This window comes from Amphiura filiformis, chromosome 14 (assembly GCF_039555335.1).
Source record: "Amphiura filiformis chromosome 14, Afil_fr2py, whole genome shotgun sequence".
NCBI lineage: Eukaryota > Metazoa > Echinodermata > Ophiuroidea > Amphilepidida > Amphiuridae > Amphiura > Amphiura filiformis.
Window position 1 is genome coordinate 2,319,166 of NC_092641.1, and position 11,142 is coordinate 2,330,307.

The window sequence follows — 11,142 nt, forward strand, 5'->3', positions numbered from 1 at the left end:
ACAATTTTTCCACGCTACGCGCGCATATTGCAAAGATTAAGCCCTTTCCATCCTCATAATGGGCAAAAATAGTGTAAAATACCAATTTTTTGCGCGCTACGCGAGCACATCGTCCCAATAAAGCCTGTTGTCTCTATGTATTGTATGATGCAATTGCAATTTTTTTCGTCTGTGCACCACAAATTTTATTTTGCCCCCCTGACCAAAAAAACTGGCTACGCCCCTGATTTATGGCCAAAATTCATTTCTATTAAAACAAAAAAGACCAATTTTTTTCTCGAGGAGCGCGCACTTTCTCTCATAGGCCACTGTATTGCAAAATCTTAAGTTATTTCCCTTTTTTTTTCTTTGATATTTTTACTCTGAAAGCACACATGCCGCAAAAGCAACTATTCCCCTAGCATAGTTCTGCGTGTGCTTTGCACCCATCGATAAATGATATTAGGCACGCGTTAATGTTTTTGCGCGCTACAATTTCGCGGAAATCTCAGACTGTAATCTGTGCCGTTCGCATTAAAGGTCAAGTCTATTGCAAAAACAACATCATATCATTGGCAAGCTAATATTATGAGGACAATGAAAATGACTCCTTTTTGGAGAAAATAAGACGTTTAAAATTGATATTCCGCAAAAACCAACTTAAGCGGTGAGTTCCTTCGAACAAGACAGATTTGGCCTAGAAAAAAGGTGACGTCATGAAATGAGATGTGCCCGCTTTGAGAAAAGGGACTATAAACGCTTTCAATGGACAGAACGTATACTGTTGTTGTTCACAGAAAAAAACTCCAAATTAAGTATTACAAATTTAATGGTTTTTAAACATATGTATACAATCAGCCGCTTCTTTTTAAAGGAATCGTTGTTGAATTATGGTTTAATGGCAATGGTTATGTGGATGTGGGGTTAATAGCACACTAACTCTTTATTTACAGAATCAACAGTTTCCTTTCTCTGTTTCAGATATTTCATGTTAACCACCAGACGATATATGCATACGACATTATATCATTTGAAACTGTGATATCGGCTACATTGATTGAAATACAACCTCTCACTAGTTCAGGAGACACGGACATTTCAATGAGATTTGAAATATTGACTTGTGAAGACGCTGGCAGCGCTTTGACACTTCCTGCCTTTAGTAAGTGGCACGCACTATTTCTAAAAATCATTTTTTTTTCCTAAAATGAAATTATCAAAAAATAAACGTGGCAGAGGTGGTCTGTATGATGTACAATTCATATAAAGATAGGATTGCACAATCTAGGATGTTTCGTTACCTTCGTAATGCATCATAATAGGTCAAGTCATATAAGTCTCAATGGTACTTGGCCTCTTTTGCTGTGCGTTGGAACAGCATAAAGAATTTAGATAAATGCCACTTTCAAACTGTTTGTGTTAAAGCCACCAACATCTATCTGCCTTAAGGGTAGACGAGGCATTGTTGGTCGAAGCAACCTAAAAATCGATTTTCATTATCTAGATCAATATATTATTGAAAATTAACACCTTGATGTTTTGCAAAAGTTCATTCTACAAATCGTACACTTTGCAAACATGCTTAATTTATTGTTTTTAATGAGTTATGTACGTTTTACAAAAGTGTTGTTGTTTCAGCCCTCTTTACAACGTAACTCAAGAACCGCATCACCTATAAAAGTATATCTGTGATATTTTAATTCTTCTACACGCTCGCTATGAATTGAGCAATGCAGTTTTTGCCAAAGCTCACTACCATTCGTAAGATGCTGTGAACTACCAAATCACAACAGTTTAAAATAATTAATAACCTTAAATGTTAGCGTTAAATTGACACTCCACTTGATAATTATCGGGATATTTTTTAAACTATGATCAAAAGTAGCACAATTTTTTTATTAGTGTCTTTTAAATTTACTATAATATCACAAATCGGGAAAATTTGATATTATCGGTTTTTACATCTCAAATCATTGTCCCAGTGGAGAAAGACTCTATACCTAAATCATTTTTTATTATTATTCCCTGAACAGACGTAAAACCATTTTCTATCGATGCGCCCGTCGGAGGATATGTAGTTGGTGAAGGAGACATCACTATTGCCTTCACTATAAGAAGGACATGTTTACCGGACTGTTCAAACGAAGGAGTAGTTGGTGAGTTTGAAAAAAATATATATATTCATATTATTTTAAACCTCGCATTTAGATAAATTGTCTTCACTAATATTACTTTGTCAAATTCGATGAAAAAAATCGTCAAACGTGGGTCAGAAATCAGTCATGCAAGTGAATTAGCTGTTTGACACCAAAGAAACCTCCATTTATCACGTTTAAAATCTTTACAAGACGGCCTTTGGCGTCTTGTTGCACAGCCGTTGTCGACGGATGTGCCTTGTTTCTTACAGGTTCTTTCTTTCTTTCTATCTTTCTTTCTTTCTTTCTTTCTTTCTATCTTTCTTCTGTAGACCTTTGCATTTGCTCTAGCACTCACATGCTTACACCGATTTTGACCTAACTTCATCGCAACCATCATTGACCATGCCCATACATGTCACATGAAACTCTTAGGGTCAAAGGTCACACAGGAGTCATAGGGGTCAAAAACGTGATTTCAACTCATAATGCCTCTTCTCTCACAGATTACGTAGGACAGTGAAAACTCAACATGGTTATACATCGGAATGTCACTTACAAATGAAGTCAAATGTATTTTGATACCTTTTTCAGATTTCTGTAGGTGACATAGGAACCAAAATAAGATTTGATACACCGGAAACGTTAATAAAAAAATCCTAAATCATTAACATGAAAACATGTGTGTATCCCTCCTACGATAAATGCAAGTATTATGATTATGCGCCACCGTTGACAGGGCACGGTGGCTCAGCGGTTACGGCCTTGGACTCATAATCCGAGAGCTTGCTCGACGTGCGTGGGTTCGATTCCCCGTCCCACCACCGTGTTGCGCCCTTGGGTAAGGCGCTTTGACTCGCTTGCCTCACCCCACCCAGGTGCAATGGGAAGCTGTTAGGGGTAGTCACAGTCGTTGTACTGATGGACCCTGCGCCACTTGTAGGCTGTAAACGTGGTTACGACATATTCTAATGACGGCGGAATAAATGTAAAGCGCTTTGAGGCTGTTTACGGCATAAAGCGCTATATAAATATCTACATTTATTTATTTTATTTATGTTAACATATTTTCACTAAAAATATCCAATGCATACAAACAGCAAGATGACCAGTAACAAAATTGCATTAAAGAATTATATTAGCATCAAATTTTACTGTTATGTCTGGTGGTATGTCAGAACATGAGAATCTGCTTGGGGACCATCTGTATGAAATTACTAAAAGTTCTGTCTCAGAGCTGAAGGTTAAAACATAAAGACACTCACAGAATTTCTGTTACCTAGCAATGTTCAAATGAGTTTCCTTGGTGTTCAATAACCAAGTGACATTTACATAGCAGGTTTAAATGCTTTAAATTAGCCCTTTTTCTAATACACACAATGTAATCCAAGTGAAGTGAACATTAATGTTTTTAAGGAGTTAAAATATAGTACGTTTTCTTTCTTTGCTTGTCATAATGTTATCCTAAAAGATCAGCATTCTGAAAGTATTTGGTGAAAAATTAACTGAGAAAGAATGTAAATTACGAATGTGGCGCCAGCTTTAAGGTAAAGAGTCACAATAATGTTTGTCCACACGTAGGCCAATTGTGATTGTCATCTGCGGTGCACTTTCGAACTTGCGTGAATAAACAAAGAATCAAGAGAATTAACTTAACTTTCAGCGTTTGGAATAGCGATGAATTTAGGAGAATAAAATTCTCGCAAACAAAATAATTTTAGATAATGAAGAAGGAGACGGCTATATGTTTCCTCCTAGCAGGGCGTAAGACAATGCGAGACACAAATTAATATATGCGAGGATCGGAAATATACAAACCCGCGAAATTATGATGTATAATTATAACGTGTTTGGGGCTGGGAAAACTGACTTCTGTGTCAGTTCGCTCAAGCCCCGAACACGTAAAATCGCTAGAATCGATTCTCTGTCTCAGATCGATTCTCGCACGACACTCCTAAAATTATTCGATTTGGGTATTGGCAGACAGGAATAGAGGAAAGTTCATTCATTCATTCATTCAATTTATTCACACATGATTTCACATATATATAGATAACAATATTTCCAAAATCATATATATATATATATATATAATATGTATTATATACAAAATTTAAGCATCAATAACAAAAACAAATTTAATTAAGTTGGTAACATAATGAAATGTATCTGAAGGATAATACAGAATTAAATGGTTATATTACAAATCACAATCGCAATTTCCGAAATTATATATAGTATAGGACAAATTTATATAAAAATATTTACACAGCAAGATTATGATTAAATAGCAATTCAATTAATGATACAAATTTAATTTGTAAAAAAAGTTAATTAAAGTACCAGTAACTCAGTAGATTTTGAAAACGAAAGAGAATAATATGAAAGGGTGAAAAAAAAAAAAACATGTGAAGGAGAGGCCAAATAAGCCCAAAGGGCTTTAAGGCTGGTCCCACCTTAGCAAATTTGAAAGTGAAATATTAGAATAGGGAAGGGGTGAACATGACAAGACAGAACAGTACAAGACAGGACAAGACGAGACAGGGCAGGGCGGGAAAGGATCAATCAGGACAGGTATAATACAATGCAGTACCAGTCAAAAACCAAAAAAGTTGACAATGTAGTGGATCGATTTCAAATAGGCCTATTTAAAATAAGCGCACGTGCACGGTACCGAGGCCTATAGCCAAAACCAACATCGGGATTTGACGGCAGTATTTGTTAAAACATATTGAACTATTTATAAGATGAAAGAAAATGATATATGATACTTGAAAATTATATAATAGGTTTATTTTATTTAGATAAGTACTTTTTAATCAGGCGGTCCTTCAAGCTAGTTTTGAAGCTTAATATATTCTTTGAGTTTATTATATCTTTGTTTAATCCATTCCAGGTTTTAGGTCCAGATACTTTAATCGAGTATTTGATTAAATTAGATGTGTGTTTAACTGTAGTAAAATGCTCAGCATGTCTAGTGTTGTAGTTGTGAATGTCACTGTGTTTTTAAAAAAGAAAGTTGGAGAATGATTTTGGAAGGGTTTTGTTCTCATAGCGGTACATAAAGAGACCTGTTTGTAATTTATTTATGTCAAAGATATTTAGTGTTTTTAACTTATGGAAAATGTGCTTTGTGTGGGATAGGTAACCAGAGTTGTTAATGATACGGATTGCTCTTTTTTGGAGTTTAAATAGTTTGTCCAATTTTGTAGAATTAGGAGAAGTCCATGGACAGTGGTTAAGGTCAAGGGTGTTGTCAGATATCGCCCATGCTATGTTGCTGTAGGATATGTAAGGCAGGATTAAGGTGTTGTAGAGTGAGAATAGTATATGTGTGGGTAAAATGTGACGAAGTTTTCTAAGAATACCGATGTTACTAGAAATTTGATTTGTAATTTTGTGGATGTGGTCTTTCCAGGAAAGATTTTTGTCAATTATTACACCTAGAAATTTTGTGTTATCTACAGGATGAATTGCAACGTTGTCTATCATAATGTGTGTTGGTGGAGTGGCGTGCTTTTGCTTTCGTTTTTGTTTGGTGAAATGGATGTAGTTAGTTTTGCTGACATTTAGGGATAGTTTGTTGGATTTGAACCAGTTTGAGACATTGACTAATTCTACGTTGAATGTGTTTATGAGAGTGTTAAGGTTTGGGTGAGATAAGAAGATGTTCGTATCATCGGCGAAAAGGACAAAAGAGAGGATTTTGGACGAAGTGGGGATATCATTAACATAAAGAAGGAAGAGCAAGGGACCCAGGATAGAGCCTTGAGGAATACCACAAGAGACTGGAAGAAGATCAGAGAAATGTGAGTCAAAGGAAGTGAATTGATATCTGTTACACAGATAGCTAGAGAGAAGATTAAGGGCTGTTCCACGAATACCATAGTGTTGGAGTTTGGTAAGAAGAATGTTGTGATTGATGGTATCAAAGGCTTTGGAGAGGTCGAGGAATATGCCAATAGTGTGATGATTAAGAGCAAGAGAGGAGGAAATATTGTTGTAGATATCTAGAAGAGCAAGATCAGTGGAATGCTGTTTGCGAAAGCCATATTGATTGTTGTGAAGAATATGAAAGTGAGAGAGAAATTTATCAATCCTATTGTAAATGATGCGTTCAAGGATCTTGGAAAAGCAGGGAAGAAGAGAAATGGGACGATAATTAGAGAAGGTGTGGGGGTCGTCTTTTTTGAAGACAGGGATGACTTTCGCAATCTTGAGGGCTGAGGGGAAGACACCTGTGGAAAGGGATTGGTTGAAAATGTGGGCTAGGGGTTTGGAGATAAGGGGAAGGATATGTTTAACAATGGTAGGGCTGATGTCATCGTAGCCGGAACTCTTGCCATTCTTAAACTTCTTGACAATGTCTAGGATTTCCCTTTCGTGGGTGGGATTGAGGAAGATGGAGTTAGTGTGTGGGTCCTTAAGGAAATCAGAGAAGGAAGAGGGAGAATGAATGTTTGAAGCAAGTTTAGGACCTATTTCAGCAAAAAAAAAAGAATTAAACTTTGTGGAAATGTTACTGGGGTCGGAGATTTTGAGGTACCATCAAAAAAATAGGAGGGTTTTTCAATTTAGTTGTTTTGCCAAGAACGTTATTTATTGTTTGCCATGTGTTTTTGATATTATATTTATAAGTGTTAAATTTATTTGAATAATAATTCCTACATGAAATCTTAATCAGATGAGTTAATTTGTTTCTATATTTGACGTATTTAGTTTTATTTATTTCATTAGGGTATTTAATGAACGACTTGTAGAGTTTATTCCTAGTTTTAATGGATTTGATAATTCCCGCAGTGATCCAGGGTTTACATTGCTGGCGCTTTTTGATTTTTTTCTTAACTTTGGGGAAGTGTTTATCATATATATTAGTAAATTTATCTATGAAGACGTTATAGGATTGATCAGTAGATTGGTTATTTAGGACTTCGTCCCAATTGGTTTGATTTAGTTCAGACGTGAAAGATGTTATTGTGGTCTTAGTTATATTTCTTTTAGTATAGTAGCGATTGACTTTAGAATTAGGTACATTATTTTTATCGTTATTTATTATTTGGAATACAGGAAAGTGATCAGTGACGTCGCTAAATAGGATACCAGGAGTTATTTTATGATTCAAAATATTACAAAAGATATTATCGATTAGAGATGATTTCTTAGTGGTTACACGGGTTGGTTTATCGATTAGTGGATAAAAAGAGGAGGCATACAGTGTGTTGAGGAAATCATTTGAAACTGAGTGAGTGGATGTATTTAGTAAATCAAGGTTGAAATCACCACAAATGAAGGTTGGGAGGTGTTCTCTATTGATCAAGTTGATGGTAGTAGACAAATTAGTGATGAAGGATTGAGCACATCTGTCAGGAGGTCTATAAATGACTCCAATTATGGTATTTTTAGTCTCACTTTCGATTTCAATGAAAATTGACTCGTAATCTTGACTGGGGATTAGATTTAGATCATCACGAACCTTAAAGTTGAGATCGTCAGATATGTACAACCCTACCCCACCTCCTCTTTTCCCAACTCTGTTGAAATGAGCAATATTATAACCATCAATGTTGATAAGAGGCGGTAGGGCATTGTTATCATTGAGCCAGGACTCACTGAATGCGATAAGTGGGAATTTATGATTAAGTGTTTTTAAATAATCAGTGATATTATCAAGGTTTTTATTTAAACTGCGGGAATTGAAGTGAATTAAACTTAGATTAGAGTTATTAAGATGTTTAGTGCGTTCATTAAATGTGTCACTACAGTAATAGTTACATTTATCGTTATTATTATTAACTTCATAATTTTTATTTAGTTCGTCATCTTTATCATTATTGTCGTTTAGATCAAAGGGATTTATGTTAAGTTTTGAAGATATGTAAAGGAAACAGTATGATCATGATTTAGCTGATTAATTTCATGCAAAAATTCTGCATCGTCAATGATATGATTAAAGGGTAAAATCGATCCAATACAGTATTTACAGTACCAGGGTTTGGAGATGAGAGTGTGATTCTCATCAAGGATTTTTAAACAATGATCGTGAATTGATTGGTTACCACAGATGGCACAGTTGGTGGAGTTGTCCTTAGATCCTGAAAAATGTTTACAACAATGGGAACACAGCATGGGGGAACATATAAATACACTTAGAAAATACACTTACAAATAAGCTTAAATGATATAGGAAAATACCAAAGGGATACTAAATCCAAGCGAAGCAGAGCAAAAAAATCATTTATGGGGAAACAGAAAAAGTCAATTAGGCCCATATCGTGCTTAGTTATCAAGGCAATCGCAAAGCAATTCACAGCTATATAATATAATTGGCGCATATGGGTGGACAGAAGGGATTACACGCGCGAAACATGAATGCATGCAGAATACATGACTGGTGATTATGCCCTGGTACACTAACACAATATGAGCTAAAAGAAAAGTATTAAAATGATACAAAGTACGGCAATTAGAGAGTATTATGCTAGTTGACAAACATAGCTACATGTTGGCAAAGTGGATTACGACCAAAGCATATTGAACGCTAGCATAAGAATCAATAAAAGCAACCAATTATGTGTTCAGTCAAAAAAGCATACACAATAGAAACTTTGAATACGGTAACATTCAGATTCAGATTGATGATAATTGCTGAAGTCAATAAACACAGTAGGAAAGTACATCATGGATACATGCATATTATTTGGATTGTAAACAATATGTCAGAAATGAAAAACTAACGGTATACTCAGTGCATGAGCAATTACAGAAATATAGCAAGATCAGTCAAGACATGAGCATCATGAACTGAGTTTACAATATTGGTAGCACAAACAGCATGTGAGAATGGGATGAGCAATCAAGATCAAGTTTCTAGTTAATATAAAAACATGCATTGGTGAGATGATTATTATAAGCCAACAGTATAAGCGTAGAACAATAATGCATAGAGAATATAGTACAGTAACTATCATAAGCATTAATGCAAGACAAAATAACCAAAATACTCTAAACATGGTCATGAGAGAGTCATAGAGTATAGAGATCGGGCAAAAAATATGACCATCATGCATTGATTTTACATGCGATCAGTCAATTACTCAAGAAAATGCATCTAGAACAGTAATAAAGTAAGTTACAAAGTAAGATAAAGTAACCCAATAATTCTCTAAACAAAAGCATGAGAGAATCATAGAGCAATGATCAGGCAAGATGCTCAGGTAAATGATTTTACATTCTGATTATAAGAAGTTACTTATATAATTACTGAAGTAAATGTGCCTACAACAGATATGACAAGATAATTGGGTGATGAGTAGGACAAATGGATGGAGGAAGGGAGTTGGGTTCCATATAACCTCAAAACATCCTGTGATTGAGATATATGCCTTTATTTGTCAACAAATACATCAGCACCAACGTTAGGGGAATTAGGATAACTCATATAAAACAAACACAGCTAAATGCATTAGAAAATGTTCACTCGTGAATGAATACCTCTCACATTTCAATATACAGCTGTAAGACTGCTTTCATAACTCAGGATGGTCTATATGAATTGAATGTCCTGCCGCTTGGCCTCCGAAATGCCCCAAGCGCGTTTCAGCGCACAATGCAGGAAATTCTTAGAGGTCTACGGTGAAAAATTGCCTTATTATGTCTTGGTGACGTCATCATCTTTTCAAATTCTTTTGAAGAGCATTTCAGTCATTTGTCTCAAGTTCTAGATCGTTTTAAGCCCAAAAGTGTAGTTTTGGTCACAACAAAGTTCGGTATCTTGGCCACATTATATCACAAGAAGGGGTATCCACAGATCCAGAAAAAAATTATTCAGAAATATCCTGTTTCAAAGAAAGTAGGTTTTACAGGATATTATAGACGTTTTGTTCCAAAATTTAGTCAAATTGCATATCCACTGATCTGTCTAATAAAGAAAGATGTTCCATTTGTTTGGTCATGTGAGTGTCAAAATGCGCGTTTGAAACACTCAAACAGAAACTCCTTGGACCTCTTATCCTGGTTTATCCTAGGTTTGATGATTCTCAATTTATCCTCCAAACTGATGCGAGTAGTACAGGCTTAGCATTCATTCTTTCCTAAGTTCCAGATGGTAGTGAGAAAGTTATAGCTTATGGTGGTGTTACGAGTCGTACTGACTCAAGACCAAATCCCGAATTCACACGAATGCACAACACAAATCCACTGTTTGATTAAGCTAACAAAATCTAAGTCTTATATTGAAAACAAAGTACGATTGGTACATATGACAACAATATTGCATACATGTATACAATAAAATCACACAATCACAGTTTTATTCTATCAGTACTTAACCAGCGGTCTTCTTGTTGGTGATCCTAGAGTTATTGCAATGTTCTGGACGAATGGTGTAATATATCCTTATTCTCTTGTCCTGCATAAATCAGCGAAGTCCAGTGTACACTTGCCTTTATAAATATATAAATATCCTTGCGTATGAAATCCTCACACGAAAATGCTGCTGCTTTCTCTAATCACTTGTCTTCTTGCGCTGCTTTCTCCAAAAGGTATCACCTTGCGTTGCTTTCTCCAAAAATGGTGTTTCTTTCACCAATCACTCTTTCTCCAGGGAACAGGTTTCTTTAACGCAGCTCCGCTGTATTTGACAGATGCGTGGCCTTCACAACCCCTGCAAATACCAGCAATTCGACAGAAGAACTTTAATCCTTTAATGAGGAAGAGCACTTTTGTGTACTCGTAAATGTCCTTCGTTGCTGTATTAAAATATTGGCTATGTAAACTGGTTAAAATGTACTATACTTCTTTTTTTGAAGCACGAAGACCATCACACACATGTGGAGTTCTACAATCTCCCACGACATTGTGTCATAATAAAGGCTATTGCAGCCTGCCAGATCTGTATCCAGATGATAATAATTGTAACATAATTTTCATAAAGTCCGCATCAATCCGCAGTAAACCCTATGTCTTACTTTGGTCCATTTTCATAGCTTTGAAATAACCATATTTATCCAAATAATAGTCCTGTGGCAAA